The following is a 14,799-nucleotide window of genomic DNA, read 5'->3' on the forward strand; positions in this document are numbered from 1 at the left end:
GGGGGGAACTCTCTGGAAAACAGCTTTTCTAAGATGTGTATGGAGAGTATACGGTTGCATATGATTCAGCAAAGGAAACCAGTTGTTCTTAGTGGCGGTATCGCCACTTAGTCAACAGAGCAGTAATTAACTGAACAATATTCAGGAGAAAGTTTTAGACGTGACTGTCATGATCTGCCATTGAGTTACCGAAAGACACCACAGTCATGATTTCTCTGGGGCTCCATTTCTTCCTTGTCAATTTCTTGGCACCATATACATTCTCACTGTGAAATATCATTAGGCAATCTCACACCGGGAAGAATTAATGTTAGCAGCTCGGTGGGAATCCACCTAGAATTTACGGATCTATTTATTTACATTAATGGAATCATGTTTTACATATTGTTGTATGTAATGTATACTGCAGATTTCATTTAACAACACATTCTGGGTATCCTTCCATGATACATACAGACCAAAGCATAGCTTCATAGTATTCATTATATACTGTGTTTCACCAATTTTAGGAAATGCTTTTTCCTACATTTTAACATCTCTGATATTAGGTGTGCCTCACATTTAATGGCCACCATAGTTTACTTGGCAGCATATTTTTCTTCTTTAGTGGTACATTTTCTTTCTTAGTGACACATAAATTAATGGTGGATCTTACTATTAACAGCCTTTGATTCAATGATATAGTCAGCTGTACTTCACACGTACTTTACATAACCAATCTACTTTTGGTGTTGGTGTTGACAACAGATACTCTTGATGCCCCTTATCACATTCCACCAGCCTAGTTCTGATTTTGGCCATAGCCACGGTAGGGAATTCCAAGTGGGGAAGATACAGGCTGACGACTCCCACCACAGGCAATACAAGGACCTCCTTTGTTTTCCAGGGCCATCTCTGAAGCTAAACACCAACTAAGTCTGACGACAGAAGTATGAAGGCATTCATAGCCTAGATTACAACCTCAACCAGGAGGCTGCAGGGAAGCTGTGTAAATGCACTAGCCTCCTTCCTTTCCAAAGGAGGAATCGGGGGGTAGGATCAAGCCCCAATTGCCTATAGTATCAGCATCATTACACATTCTAATTTTGGCTTTTCCTGCCACCCTACCTCTTCCCCTGTTCCCTCAATACTGCTTCTTGAGATTGTCTCCCAAATAAACTACCACGCACACAACTTCTTCCTTAGGCAGTGTTTTGGGGGAAATCAAAACTAAGGCAGCTAAGTCATTTCGGTTATCTCTAAGTCATTTCGGTTATCTCTAGGTCTGTTTCTTTATCTATAAAATGAGAAAATGGAACTAAAATCCCTTCCAACTCTCACATTCTTAGACTCTAAGGGATCTCCTTCTTTATATCATAATGAGGGTGACCTCTTCAACCTAGAGGAGCAAACTGCTTCTTACTTTCTTCTGAAGCTTGGTAACCCGTCATCACACCAATAAGCTCTGATATTCCGAAACTTAATCATGAAACTTTTTGGTAAATATAGGACCAGGCCTTTGAAGTAGGACAAAGAGGAAGCATGAACCACTCTTAGATGCCATAGTTGATGAGTGATCTGCTTCAAAATGGTGATAATCCCATTAACGAACTCACTCGACAAATCATTAACACAGAGAAATATAAGCCTAACAGGAAAGCCGACCTTACTGACTACTTAAACAGCCTCCAATTTTCCAACGTTTTATGTTTCAAAAGTATGTTTGTAAATCAACTGCTCAGCATTTGCAATTTACTTTTCCCTCAGAAATGCTATAAATGATTAGGCTCCCAAGCCAAGCCATTGAAAGTATTTATTCTGCAAAAGCACCAGCAAAAAAGTTCCTAAGAAAACACATAGTTTTACCACGCTTCATTTCTTAACCGCAGAAAGTATTTAGTTATGCAACCAAGACTCCCAGAACAAATATTCACCCCACCACAACACAAAGACTACAAACACACATTCTGGTGAAAGATGATTTCTCAAGAATCAAAATGCCTATACCACGTTCATTTAAGTCCTTATAATTGGTGTTGAAGTGAAGGTAAATCAAGAAAAAAACCTTACTCTCACCAGAGCTCTCAAAGGTGAAAACAGAGACAATTAAGTTCAATAAAACATGTAAAACTTCTTGGCCAAAGATAAGAGTAAAAGGAAAGAAAAAGGGCCATTCAGAACAAGTGTGCTCAGAATTAAAGTGGTTATATAATATGGAACTCAGATCACCACAAAGGACTGTTTAAAGTCAATGCCCAACAGCTGAAAACCAAGTTACAAAAATCACAAGAGACCAAATCTGAGTTTAAAAAAAAAAAAAACAGTTTCATATTTATATAAGGTTAAGCCTTAAATCTTAATTAATAGATCAAAATTGCATCTATATGAAATTCTATAAAAACCATACAAATAATATTTGTTCACTTAACATTTAAATCAACCACCAACCACCACCACCCACCCTCATAAAAAGACTCTCCTGATACTTGCAAATCACATATCTCACAAGGAGTCAATATCCAAAATATAGTAAGAACTCATGCAACTCAACAGCAAAAACACCAATCTGATTAAAAATGGGCAGAGGATCTGAATAGACATTTTTCCAAAGAAAACATACAGATGGCCAACAGGTACATGAAAAGATACTCAATGTCACTATTCATCAGGGAAATGCAAATCAAAACCACTATGAGATAGCACCTCATCCCTGTAAGAATGGCTATCATCAAAACGACAAGAAACAAATACTAGCACGGATATGGAAAAAAGGGAACCTTGTGCACTGGTGGTGGGAATGTCAATTGGTGCCACTGTGGATAGTAGTGTGGAGGCTCCTCAAAAAATTACAAATAGAACTACCACACGATCCAGCAATTCCACTTCTGGGATTTATCTGAAAATGAAAACACAACCTCAAAACGCTATTTTTACCTGCATGGTGATTGCTGCATTATTTACAATAGCCAAGATATGGAATCAACCCAAGTGTCCATTGTTGGATGAATGGATAAAAAAAGTTGTGGTATTTGTATACAATGGAATATCATTCAGCCATAAAAGAAGGAAATCTTGCCATTTGTGATGACAACATAGATGGACCTGAGTGAAGTAAGTCAGACAAAGAAAGACAAACACTATATGATCTCACTTACAGGTGAAATCTAAAAAGAAGAAAGGAAGGAAGGAAGGAAGGAAGGAAGGAAGGAAGGAAGGAAGGAAGGAAAGGAGGGAGGGAGGGAGGAAGGAAGGAAGGAAGGAAGGAAGGAAGGAAGGAAGAAAAAGAAAAACAATGAACTCATAGGTACAGAGAACAGATAGGTGGTTGTCAGAGGTGGGGATTGGAGGGTGGGCAAAATGAGTAAAGGTGATCAAAAGATAAAATCCTCCAGTCATAAAATAAATAAGTCCTGGGGATGTAACATACAGCATGGTGACTACAGTTCATAATACTGTATTGCATATTTAAGAGTTGCTGAGAGTAAACCTTGAAAGTTCTAGGAAGGAAGAGGAGGAGGGAGGGAGACTGACTTTCCTAACACCAATTAACTGATAACTGGGGCATCAGGGAATAGAAAGTGGATAGGAGAAAAATGAAGAAATCTGGGATTATGGAAATTGTCAAATAAATTACTCATAATCTTATGTAAAAATCTTTTTTAATGCCCTAACATAAGTGGATCCTTAGGTGATCTTTTTTCAAGTTTCTTAAAAATAAAAATGCTTTTAAAGGAAAACAACTCCTTGATCAAGTAAAAAGTAAACCATAATTATTTTTTCAATTGTGCACAGAGGATTTGTATTTAATTTCATATCCCTTCCAGTCAAAAGAAGAGAAAAATGAAAGGTAAATGCAAACCAAAACCATCACAAAGAGATATTAACTATATATATATACAGCCCATGGCTAAAAATGTGGATACCAAAACAAAAAACACTCCCAGAGGCAGGAAAAAAAATTTGATTACAAAAGCCAGAAGATTATTAGTGCTTATGACCTAAATCTTATTATTGTACATGTTCTGTTTTTGTTTTTTTTTTTTTTCTTTTCCCCCAAGTTCCCTAGTTTACTGGTAAAGACATAAGAGTTGAGCTTAAAGAAACAATATTCTTTCACTTTTTTCTCCCATGTAAGGGCTGACAAAAAACACCACAGGGGAGAAACCTGTATTAATCATCCTCATGGTTTGCAAGAAAAGCTCTTTATTAATTTCTGTCTAAACAAATACGAGTAAACAGAGACAAAACACTCTAGACACTACCTGCTGCAAAAGCTCTCAGAAATCAGACATAACAGCCACAGTACATCTTTCAGCTTGAATGAATAAACACTTCTAGCAAGACCTCAAATGTTTTCATTTTCTTAAAACATAAAAGGGAGTCATGTTAGTTAAGCATGAATGGGACTGTAGAGAGCTTTTATATTGTTGATAGCAGCAATTCTTGGAGATACTATTAACTGGATTATATCTCCGAATAACTAAAAGGAAGAACATTAGTGAATGTGGAGGGGCCTCCTCCCAGCCATTCTTTGAATGCTTTGAAAACAGAGCTCAGGCATGGATAGCTTTAGAATGCAACAATCAAGAGGCACTTGAACTACCCAGGTACCAAAATGACACACAAAATTCTATGAATAAGGCTAGTATTTGATTGGGTTAGGATCAATAATCTAAACAAAATTAAGGAAAAGAATTTAAGAAGCTAATTAAAACATAAGTAGGTCCGCCTTTTATCTTAGGGGCAGGGAAACTGAGGCCCATAGATGTGACAGCAACCATATAGCTGTTTATCTAGGTCTATCTTGTGACTGCTTTGACAGTCAGTATGATGCACTATAGCAGATAGAAACCTCAGAAGATAAGCTCTAATGTTCCCTGTCTGAAAAATTATTTTTAACATCCTTTCACTTTGTGTGTGGTTTTTGTTTTTTGGTTTTTGTTGCTGTTTTTGTTTGTTTGTTTGTTTGTTTTAAGCAAGTTCTAGGCCCAAAGTGGGACTTGAACTCACAACCTTGAGAACAAGAGTCGCATGTTCTACCAACTGAGCCAGACAGGTGCCCCTATTTTTAACATCCTTAAACAGTACATACAATTGGGTGACATTTTTGGTGTCATTCTACTAATTAAGGAAAGCCTCCCTGAGCCATCTCAAGCGACTAGGTGTTAAAATTTTTCACCTAGTTCAATGTAATTCATGCCAGGCAGACATATATTTATAGACAAAATTTTACAACATTCTTACTTCTATGTTCTTAATTCTATTCTTAATTCAACCCTAAAGAGATTATGCTTAGGTAATTTCCAGGATTCCCCCACCTTAACAATCTGCAAACCACCATCTACATCTATAAATAAGAGTACCATTAAGAATACCGTCAGAGTTCCCAGATCTAAACATCCCCCCAACAAATTCCCTTTCCCCTCCTCCATCTCACCCAAAATAACTCTGCGCTTTTTCAAACGCAATACCACCCTAAAAGGTGAAAACCTTAACTCACTTGAGTAGTGTGGCTTCATCAATCTAACTGTTCTGGTGACCCATTGACAGCTCGATTCCCAATACCCAACCATTTGTCAGCTTTGCCAGGGAATCAGTCCGTATCTCTCCAAAGCAGGCAACTCTTCCCCGGGTTTTTTTTGTTTGTTTGTTTTTGTTTTTTTCAGGGAGAATTACACCAGCAAGTTCTAATTTCCCATCCCCGAAGGAAAGGTTGCTCAGAGCTTGAGTTTTAATGCCCCTTATTGAAGTATAGCCTGCCTGCTGATTTACAACCAAATTTTCAATCATCACCTTAAATAGGAGTTTATTAACTGAGCACCTGTTATTATTCTCAGTATGACAGCCAAATAGATTAACAGAAAAAGGATTTAGTGAATTAAAAAACAGTCAGATGGTATCACTGATTAAGTACTTTGTGGCCATGGCCAGAAGCTTGCTTTACACAGAAGCTGCAGATTTATATCCACTTCCCATTTCAGGACCTGGCACAACAGATCCTCAGTAAATGCTGCATGAATGAATGAAGATAAAACCCCACATCACTTCACACCAAGTCACAGCCGAGGCTCCATTTTATAGACGGTCAACGCCATCTGGCACTGCATTACATGCTCAATGGCATGAACTAGAAGGATGCTGCATGTAGCCCAGGATACCTCTTGCTAAACTGTTAGATACAACAGTTCACAAAGAAAATAATCTTCATGCTAATCAACGTGGCAACAGTGATAGTCGGAAACACATCCTCCATCGTTGGGACAGGCTTTAGAAACACACTCAGAGAAAGGGTCTGGGTAACACCAGGGAGAGCAGCCCCAACTAAATCACATGATGCTTTTTTCCACTCAAGACCATTCTTCCTCTTTCATTGTATTCCGCTCTACTACCTTCCCCCAAAATTACAGTTTTCATGTAGGCAAGCAAAGGAGCTATGAGATCCAAATATACAGTCACTCAACCCAAAACACTGTCCTGAATCCCAGGAATAAACTAGCTGCTTTATTAAGTTACAAAAAGTCTTTCGAGTCAAACATTTTGGATTGTTCTATTTTTATGAATTTATTATTTATTGTCTGTACCAAGACAGACTGTTATTTTTTAATCCTTTTTCCATATGGATGTCAAAATCTTTCAGCCTCAAGGTAAAGCCTCAAACCAAAATGGCTTTAAAAGTCCCATATAATTAAAAAAAAAAAGTCCCATACAATTATAAATGTTGTTACAGCTACTCTTATGCCAAGAATCATGTTACACCACTTGAATTCATATAAACACATTCCCTGGAGACCCATTTAACCTGAGCATTTCCACTCCAAAGACAGTATTTAGACAAACAGCACTCTCACCATTCCAACCATATCATTCAGTGCTGCCTGGATAATTTTCTCATACAGATCAGGAAAAGGAGAGGAGGGGATTTGCAAAAAGGGAAGTCCTACAATCCTTCTCACCCCACCTCCTGTAGATAAACTTAGGTTCTGTCCAAATAGCATAGTAAAAAGAATTTAAAACTTCACCCCTAAACAAAAACAAAAATAAAACAAAACAAAAAATCATTCTGCATTGACACATTCTCTTTGCATTCAAACCTAGAAAAATTTTTGGCAGGACTATGGTGGCAGACCATGTTACCTAGAAATAGTAAGGGTAGAAGACACATCAAAAGGATTTTTTTTTAAGCATAAGAAATATCATACTGAGTTTGGTAAGTGGTCACTCTGGCCAAGGGTTCTTGCCAATGGTACTAAAGGGGATGGAGTCAAGGATAAAGCAATTGGGCAAATAAGGAAAATGTTATTATGTCCTCCATAATCAGGACTTCAAAGACCCATGATATCCTCTGATCACCAGAAGTTTCATGAGAATAGGGATTTTATTTTGTTTACTGCTATACATAACACCAGCACTTGAACAGTGTCGGGCCCATAAGAGGCTCCCCAAAAAAACTACTTCTGAATTAATACATTGTTACAGTGCAGGTACTCATGAATTTGCTTAAAGACGATAGCACATGAATTTACCAATTAGCTCCCCAATAATAAGGCAAAAAACACTTAAACCTTTCCCATAAGACTGGGTGCCGCCATGTCATTCAGGGATTCATTTATCCCTGCAACAGAGATACACTGAGCACTTGCAATGTGCTGGGAGCTTTTCTCTACTCTGGCTTTATTGCCCACCTGCCTATTCCACATACTTGTTATGAAGAACTGAAGAGCAAAGACTAGAATACCTGTTGCCTTCTTCCTGTCTTCCTTCTCTTAACTACCAAATCAGCATCTTCTCTGGTCTTTGTCTTGTGCACAGGATAAGTGTCTTTCTCACAGAAGGTGTTTTTGTTTATAAAGCTGGTCTTATTGTTCTACTTAAAACTTCTGGATTTTGTGTATTCTTCCTTGTGAATTTGGCCCTTTTTCTAAATTTTTTGGTTTTCCCAACTGTTTTTAGGCTACCTGCGTAATTTCATTTTAATAATCAAATTTTATTTTTCAGTGAGTACATACTGTTTTGTTCCTCTACTTTTTAAAAACTCTTTTACTCTCAGCTATTACTCTCTTCTCATGGAGTTCCTCTGAAACTTCTTTTTGAAATTTCTTTTTACGATAGATTCCCTCTGCTCTACTGAATTTCTAGTTCCTGGGTTCATGGCTGGCTCCACCAATTGAAGTAGTGAGATCTTGGGCATGTCCTTTCACATTTTTTTTCCTCCTCATCAATGCCTCCCCCAATCCAAAGCTCCAATGTTAAATACTCGACAGAATGTTCTAACTGCATATCAGTGTAACTGGAATAAATCATGTCCTATCTGTCTCACCTGGCACCTGGTACTTGGTCAAATAAGACCAACTGGATAGGAATGGTTTCTCAAACCATTCTAGAAAGTTTGTCTTTATACTTGAATAGGCCCTTTGCTTCTGACAAAAGAGTAATTTAATACTCTGAAAGGAAGGGGTCCAATCCTACTGAAGCAACATAATTCACTCATGTGGTCTTTGTTGAGATCATGGCAGAACACACACACACACACACACACACAAAATTCACCCTCATCAACTAAGATTTGTGAGAAACAAATGCTTCCCATCGATACAACAATACTATACTTCCAGACCCCCAAAACAAACAAATCCACAGGTTGCATTAAGCAAAGTGTTATCAAGCCTTCAACCACCTCCTTCTTAATGAATTTCAACTTTTTCACCCAGAGATAGTTTGAAACCCAGCTCTAATCCAAATTGAACAGCTGAGATCTGATCACAGCACTAACAGTGGATGCAGATAAAAATTGCTAAAAAAACTTCTCAAATCACAGCTTCAACTACTATTATTCAGAACATATTCTTTCTGCCTAAAACTACCTTCACATTTCACCTTTTGCCCTTTTATTAAAATTCTGGTAAAAGAAGTCATTTCTTAAATAATATACTTGATGGCCTCAAATCTAATATCAGCCACTGAAAGATTTTGTGCAAATCGCTTAAAGGTCTAAGTCTCAGGTTGCTCATTTGTAAAACAAAAATAAATTCTGCTTCTTCACTTGGCTATTGTAAAGATTAAAAGAGGGAACACATGAGAAAGAAGTTTATAAACCCTAACAGAATACACATAAGCATAGTTTTGAGACTACACTTCAAAGTACTCTGTGATCTCATTTCCTATTGGGGGGGCAGGGGATAATTTTTCTTATTTTGAATGAGTAATACATTCGCTCAGTTCAAAATGTAAAAGTTGCCAAAGGGTGTATAGCAAAAAGTCTCCCACCTAATTCTCTTGTCAGGGAGCAACTAATGTAATCAACTTCTTATTTATTTTTTCAGATACATGGGCATTTTCCCTCAATTTTTAAATAAAGGCTATTGTACTATTCACCATTTCACACCTTTCTTCCAACTTAACAATACATCTTGGGAATTGTTTCATTTCCAAATATCCATTGAGAGAGAGAGACAGCCATTCTTTTCACTGGCTGCACAACAAGCCATTGAGTGGAGGAACCATGACTTATTTCCCCGTCTCCCACATTTAGGTTATTTCCAATCTTTTACTGTTATAGCCTTTTGCTCATATATAAACATATTTGTAAGATACATTTCCAAAAGGGAATTGCTGGGTCAAAATGTATACACATTTTCAACTTTGAAAAAGACTGCCAGACTGCCTTCCATAAGAGCTCATAGCAATTTATTCTCCTTCCAGCCATAAATGGAAACAATTTCTCCACATACTTGTCAATACAATCTCTTGTCAAATACTGTTAAGTCTCAGCCAATAGGAGAGTAAACAATGGTATCTCTGTGTGTTTTAATTTGCTTTTTCTAATGAGTTGTTTTGGTCCTTTATTGATTGATAGTCGCTCTATGAATATTAAGAAAATTTATTTAACTTTCCTCCTCTATATCCCTCTGCACATTCTAAGACTCAGGCACTCTGTGCTGCTTGCTAGCCCTAAATGGGCCACATTTTGGGAAATGCCCATTCCTTCCAGTTCCACTCACAAAATGTTTTGACAGTCAAGTTTAAAGGCATTTCGTTGGTTATTCCTCCCACAGGACTTAATTCCTCCTTCCTTAAGGAGCCCAGGGCGCAGTGTTAGAACTTTATATAGCATCATTTTACTCTGCTATGTACATATAGGAGCTTCTTAAAGTTTAACACCAAATTCTCCACCTTAGCATCCCCTATGATGTCCAACACATTTGCTCAACTAATGTGAGATGAAAGATTGAATTAGAAATAGAAACTGTGGGAGTGCCTGACTGGCTTGGGCCGAGGGGCATGAGACTCTTGATCTCAGGGTCATGAGTTCAAGCTCCATGTTGGGTACAGAGATCACTTAAATAAACAAACTTAAAGAAAAAAAAAAAGAAAGAAATAGAAACCATGAATTTCTAATTGTATGTGTATCCTTAACCTTCCAAAACAACATTGTAAATCTAATGATGGGGATAATAAAATAAAGATCTAGAGACTTGTTCTTTGGCCTAGAACATCACATCACAACTTAATAAATGCTAGTAAAGCCTTCTTCTAAGTTTTTTGTTTAATGTTTGTTTGTTTGAACACCAAAATCCTGGCTGTGACTTAAATGACTAAAGAACATAAGTAAGATCAAAGTATTTTTGTAAAGCAATATATTAATTCCCAATAAGCCCAAGGAAAGGGAATTGACTTCTTTATTAATCAAGGAAATGCAAACTAAAAATCACAAGATACCATTAAACAACGAACAGAATGGCCGGAATGAAAAAGACAAAAAATGTCGAGTGTGAATATAGATCAACTAGAACTCTCATATACCACTAGAGGAAATGTAAATGAGTACAGCCATTTTAGAAAACTGTTGAGGGAAATCAATTTAAGCTACATATATGCCAGCCCTGTAACCCAGAAATTCTACTCTAGGTATATACTCCACAAAAGCACACATGCTGCTCACCAAAAGCTGTACAGCAGCATTCATCGTAACAGTCTAAAATGGGAAAAACCCAAAGTCTATCAACAGAATTGAGAAATTTCGCTACGTTCATACAATGGAATTCTAACAGCAATGGAAATGAACAAACCACAATTTCACACCAGAATATCAGTGAACCTCACACACTCAAAGAGTCTACACGATCCTATTTATATAAATTACAGAAATAGGCAAAGCTAATCTGATGGTGCTACAAATCAAGAAAGCCCTTTGGAGTAGGCATAGGGACTGGGAGATATATGAGGGAGCTTTTGAGGAGCAAATAATATTCTGGTTTTCCAGATCTGGATGCTGGTTACACAGATGTGTTTACCTTATGAAAACTCATTAAACTATACATTGGTGCTTTGTATACTTTTCTGCACATGTATTCTACCTCGGTAAAAAGGTTACCTAAAATACAAGCAATAGGCTAACCCTCCAAAAGAGAATATATTTCTCCCAAAATATCTTTCATGAATAAATGGGTCCTTTTTAATGTCATGGTGATTACCAGCCACTTGGAAACCCACATGATGTGCATTGGTTTGACCCAAGAGCCTACTGCTAAGAAGAGAACCCAGAAAAAGCAATTTTCTATTTCTGAAACAAGGCAGGAGCTGCAAATGGTATTCAGAATTGTTTGATTAAGGAAAAAAAAAAAAAATGAGATGACCAAAGGAGATCAGCTATAGGGAATGAGCAAAGATTGCAGAAAAGATGAAAAGAAACAGAAGCTCCTTAAAATGCACAAAAATAGCAATTACTCCTAAATGAGACTTCTGTTGAGCTACTAAGAAAAAACCAACTATTTATTCCAATGCAGATATGTGCCTCAGAACCCTGCTTCTGTCCCAGTATTATTTTAAAACACTGCACAACAGACAAAGAAAGAGAGAGTGCCATGAGAGTAGTAATTAATGGCAAATGCAGGTGTCTGAGTAGAGGAAAACCAAGGGAAATGAAACACAAACCCTTCCACTTCATTAGTGTTCTAAAAATATTCTCGTAATACAAAGGCATGCCCTGCATATGTAGTATATACACATGAATGAGAAACCTAATCAAAATGGTTTTTGTGAATCTCGACCATAGCCCAGATACAAATACTTTAGAGATTCAAAATGGAAATTAAAAAATTAATGGCACTGAGCCAGTCAAGCAGTGCTTCAAGTAAACACAGAAATAGACAAAATAAATGTAAACTCAATTGTCTGTGCTAATGAAGGCAGATTTTTAAAAATCTTTTTTATTTGGAGGTGCCTGGGTGGCTCAGTCGATTAAGCATCTGACTCTTGGTTTCAACTCAGGTCATGATCTCACAGTTCATGAGTTCGAGTCCTGCACTGGGCTCTGTGCTGGCAGCGTGGAGCCTACTGGGGAGTCTTTCTTTCCCCCTCTCTCTCTGCCCCTCCCCAACTTGCGCTGTTTCTGTCTCTCTCAAAAATAAATAAAATTTAAAAGAAAAATCTTTTCTATTTGGCTGTGAAATATAAAAATAACACACACTCCAAGACTGATGAACAGACACAAACCCTTATCCTCTTCTGAATTTGACATTACTTCATGTTTAACTTGACCTCAACAGGACTCAAGAAAGCAAAGAGAAAGAGCTGAAGTCCAGGCAACTAGTAGAGGGAGGTGACTTTGCAGTCAACATTCAAACTCCTGTTGTAAAACTAGACATGAGAAAGATGATTAAGTAGAATTCACATAATCCATCACAGTTCATGTTGGCCAACGTACAAACTGGTTTTGCACAGAAACTTCGCCAAGGAGGTAGCCCTCCAGGAAAAAAGAAAAGAAAAAAGATGGGATGCTGTCAAAGTTTTAATTACATAGATTCCTTGATCTTATCTTATCTACCTTCAGGCAAAGGTGCTAATAAGCAGTGAAATTTGCAGAAGGCAGGTAGCAACAAGGAAAACAAGCAAGAGATTTGCATAATCAAACTTTCAGGTAAGTTTTTTCTTAAACCTGGAACTAATAATTCTTGGCTCATGGAGGGGCGTCTGGGTGGCTCAGTCAGTTAAGCGTCCGACTTCAGCTCAGGTCATGATCTAGCAGTTCGTGGGGCTCTGTGCTGACAGCTCGGAGCCTGGAGCCTGCTTAGGATTCTGTCTCCCTCCCTCTCTGCCCTCCCCCACTCGTGCTCGGTCTGTCTGTCTCTCTCTCTCTCTCAAAAGTAAATAAACATTTTTAAAAAATTTTTTATTATAATTCTTGGCTCATGTAATGATAAAAAATAAAAACTGGTCTCCCTTTATAGAAAGAAGGACTAGAAGTAACTACATTGATCTGAGCTAGAAATAGCAGTAAGGAAAAAAAGATCAGAAGTTACCTCGCTTCCCCCAATAGCAAAGCAGATTTATTACAGGCATCTATGCTGACTATTCTGCCAAAACCAATCATAAATTGTTTAGCTTTAACATAGGTTCAAAGAGAGGATCACCATCATCTAGCCAAGACCAACTGAAACTGGCCTTGAAATGAGCAAAAACAGCAAGAAGAGTATTTGCTGAAGGCCTAACGAGGGCTGGCAGTCAAGTTAGTACATTAATCAAGGAATGACTAGGCAGTCTCCCTAAAAGAACTCACAAGTCCACAAAATAAATGAGTAGCTTGAGAAGGGACTAAATCAACAAATGTATAGAGAGCATGAGAGCTGAGCATTTACTCACCCACCAAGCATTTACTCTAGGGTTAAAAACACTATGAAGAATGGACATCCATTATTTTTGCTTGTCCAGCCAATTCATCTGTCTGGTACCAGCACCTAAACTTCCCCTTCCCTGTTCCACAGGAAACACCAGACACGCACCTGGCCAATGACAGCCCTGATAACTCTGGTTCCAGTCACTGGCTCAGAACTAGGAGCATGACGAAAGGCAGGGGCAATCGGGGGCGATAAACATCTGCAGAATACAGGTGCTTGGCATGTAGGAAATAAGCCAGTAGCTGTTAAGAGCTACTCAGGTGCAAAAATTCTGCCTGAGAATGAGGCCAGATAAGAACAGGGTGGAAGCTGGCAAGAAACAGGGCCATGATGACATGGTTTGAGCCCCTAGATCCAGCCATGCCTGAAGGTAGACCTACTCTTGGACTTTTTGCAACATAAGCCAGCACATTTTCTTTTAAATTGTCTTTAAGCTCAATGGGTTTCATTACTTACAAACAAAATGCCCTAATGTATCACTACTACCCTAGTCCTTTAAACCCCTTTGTAGGAATAATGTTTCAGCCAGAGAACTCACCCTCAATTACTAAATTTTTTTTAATTTTTTTTAACATTTATTTATTTTTGAGACAGAGAGAGACAGAGCATGAACGAGGGAGGGTCAGAGAGAGGGAGACACAGAATCCGAAACAGGCTCCAGGCTCCGAGCTGTCAGCACAGAGCCCGACGTGGGGCTTGAACTCACAGATCACGAGATCATGACCTGAGCTGAATCGGACACTTAACTGACTGAGCCACCCAGGCACCCCTCAATTATTAAATTTTTTAAAAACACCTTTGGAAATGAAACATTCTGAGAAATGGATATGAAATAAGTTTGTCCCTTATTATTCCCTACATTTTAGGAACCTTTTGGTGACTGGATTATTTCCTCCCACAGAGGAAAATAAGCTTCTCAGGGTAATTGATTATTCACACCAGCTCCTAATAACAGGTTGTTTGGGCCTTTAGAACACTGAAAACCTTTTTGTTCAGCTCTGTCTTTGTGCATCCCAGGAGTTCACAGGATGAAGTAAAATTTGAAGGTTTTTGCTGCTTGAATTCAATTCTTTCTGCCCCCTCCATTGAAAGGGGAGAACTCCACTGAAGAGTGCATGAATTCTACGAACCTCCCTTCTGTCTCCAC

The 14,799-nt window shown here is 38.1% G+C and overlaps 1 protein-coding gene across 1 annotated transcript in view; it reads right to left on the bottom strand.

Annotated features, from left to right (window-relative positions):
* OSBPL3 (oxysterol binding protein like 3) overlaps positions 1-14,799 on the bottom strand; it is a 155,060-nt gene that overhangs the window by 119,807 nt on the left and 20,454 nt on the right. The gene's annotated exons all lie outside the window — the stretch shown is intronic.

This window comes from Panthera uncia, chromosome A2 (genome assembly GCF_023721935.1).
Source record: "Panthera uncia isolate 11264 chromosome A2, Puncia_PCG_1.0, whole genome shotgun sequence".
In the NCBI taxonomy this organism is placed as follows: domain Eukaryota; kingdom Metazoa; phylum Chordata; class Mammalia; order Carnivora; family Felidae; genus Panthera; species Panthera uncia.